Here is a 2,500-nt window from a genome sequence, read left to right as displayed (position 1 = left end):
TGACATATTATTCATAACAATGACTCCCAGGTCCTTCTCATTTTCTACTTTTTTATTCCTTCTTCTCCCAAATTATATGATCCCGCTATTCTTTTTGGCTTCTTCCAAATTCCATTATACTACACTTTTTTGTATTGAACTCCATCTCCACTTCCTACTCCATTCTTGTACTTTATTTAGATCCCTCTGTAGTGATTCACAATCTTCTTCAGTTTTCACTCTTTTCAGTAGTTTTGCATCATCTGCAAAGAAGCTCATATAGCTTTCAATTCCTTCATCCATATCATTAATATATATAGCAAACATTATTGGGGCCAGAACTGTTCCCCTGCGGGACACCGCTTATTACTTCATTCCATTTTGAGTGCTGATCTCTTATCACTACTCTCATTTTTCTTTCTTGCAAAAAGTCTTCCATCCAATTTAGCAATTTACCTTGTATTCCTCCTTCATATTCTAATTTCTTAAGCAACTTCTTATGTGGTACTTTGTCAAAAGCTTTTTTTTAGGTCTAGAAATGCACAATCAGCCCATCCATCTCTTTCTTGTATTATATCTATTAGCCTTGAATAGAAACATATTAAATTGGTGACGCATGACCGTCCTTGTCTGAATCCAAATTGCCTTGGATTTAGTACGTTGTTTTTTTCCAAGTATTTTACCCATCTACTTTTGATAATTCTTTCACAAATTTTTGCTATTGTACTTGTTAGAGAGACTGGTCTATAATTGGTAGGTTCTTCTTTATTTCCTCCTTTATATATAGGTACTATATTTGCTTTTTTCCAATCTTCTGGAACTTTTCCTTCTTTTAAGGAACTGCTTATTATGCTATGTATTTTGTCTGCAGTTCATTCCTGCATTCTTTCAGAATCCAGTTTGCTATTTCATCTGGCCCATGCGATTTTCTGACATCAAAATTACCCAAGTGTGTCAATATTTCATTCTTTGTTACTTCTATTTCTTCCATAGGGGGACTTTTTCTTTCCACTCAATCTCTTCAGGTTGTATATTTTCCCTTGTAAACACTGATTTAAAATGTTTGTTCATAATTTCTGCCATTTCCATTTCCTCAGTGTATTCAACTCCTCCTTGTCTCAATTTCTCCAAGTCTTGTTTGTTTTTCAGTTTATTGTTTACAAATCTGTAGAATAGTTTTGGTTGATCTTTACACTTTTCTATAACATCTTTTTCATATTTTCTTTTTTTCTCTCTGCACTTTTGTACATATTCATTTCTATAACCAGTATATATTTTCCATTTTTCAGGTCTTCTGTCTTTTTTCCATCTGGTCCAGGCTTTGTCTCTTTTGTCTTTTAACTCCCTACAACTTTTGTTGTACCAGCATTTTACATATTCTTTTTCTTGTTTTTGTCTTGGAGCATACTTTTCCACTCCATCTTTTTAAATTTTCGTCAAAATATTCCATTTCTCTTCTGCTGTTGTTTCCTTCTTTGTATATTTCTTCCCAGTTTTCTTGTTGGAAGAATTCTCTTATTTTATCAAAGTTTGTTTTTTCATACATCATTCTTCCTTTTCTATATTGTTCATTTCTTTTCATATATTTTTCTCATTAAGTTCCAGTTCAATCAATATGTGGTCACTTTTACCTATTGGTGTTTTATATTCAATCTTGTCCACTATTCTAGGTTCAGATGTAATTATTAAGTCTAGCCTCGATGGTTCTTCTTCATTTCTATACCTAGTGTTCTCTTGTATCCATTGTGTCATTGAATGGTCAGTAATCATCTCAAGTAGAGCATTTCCCCATGAGTCATCACCACTCTTTGCTGTCATTTCTTCCCAGCAGATTTCTTTGCAATTAAAGTCGCCCATCATAACTATTCTTCCTCCGTCTTCCATTATTTTAGTTAATGCTATCTTTGTGTCCTCTAACATACTTTTATATTCACTCTCCTCCATGAGGCTGTTTTCGGAGGGCACATAATTGATCACAAATTTTCTGCTCTTCTTATCTCTGTCTTCCACTTCTATCATAATCATCTCTACTGTATTCTTTCCATATATGACACCTTTCACGTTTATATCCTTCTTAGTCAGGAACATAACTCCACCCCCTTGCTTTTTCTCTCTGTTTCTAATCCAATAATTGTATGCATCATGTCCTACACTGTTGGGTGGTAGTGGGCCTTTTATTTTGTTTCTACAATTCCCATTATGTCCGGTTCTTTTTCTTTCAAATAATCATTCAAGCTCATTCAATCCTGTTATTAATCCATCTATATTTGTGTAAGAACACTCTTAGTTTTCTGCCACTTCCATTGTGTTCTCTGTTTCCCTTTATGTTTTTCTTTTGTATGTCGAACTTCCTTAGTTTTCATGTTCACTACTCTCCAATAGAATCTCTCTTTTCTCTGACTCCGTTCTGTTCTCGTTTTTTGTCTTAGCTTCCAGTCTTTTCTGCTTTTCTTCCTCTCTTTCTCTTTATTCATTTCTCTTTTTATCCATATCTTTTTGTGTTGTTCACTTGTTGCTAGTT

At 33.8% G+C, this 2,500-nt stretch overlaps 1 protein-coding gene across 5 annotated transcripts in view; it reads left to right on the top strand.

The window, feature by feature from the left end:
- The window catches only part of LOC143028305 (uncharacterized), a 909,161-nt gene that overhangs the window by 111,639 nt on the left and 795,022 nt on the right, over positions 1–2,500 (top strand). The window lies entirely within an intron of this gene.

The sequence above is a fragment of the Oratosquilla oratoria genome, chromosome 9, assembly GCF_046742065.1.
Source record: "Oratosquilla oratoria isolate Oo_2021 chromosome 9, ASM4674206v1, whole genome shotgun sequence".
Taxonomy (NCBI): domain Eukaryota; kingdom Metazoa; phylum Arthropoda; class Malacostraca; order Stomatopoda; family Squillidae; genus Oratosquilla; species Oratosquilla oratoria.
The sequence above is the reverse complement of the archived record's forward strand: the minus strand, read 5'-3'. Positions and strand labels throughout refer to the sequence as shown.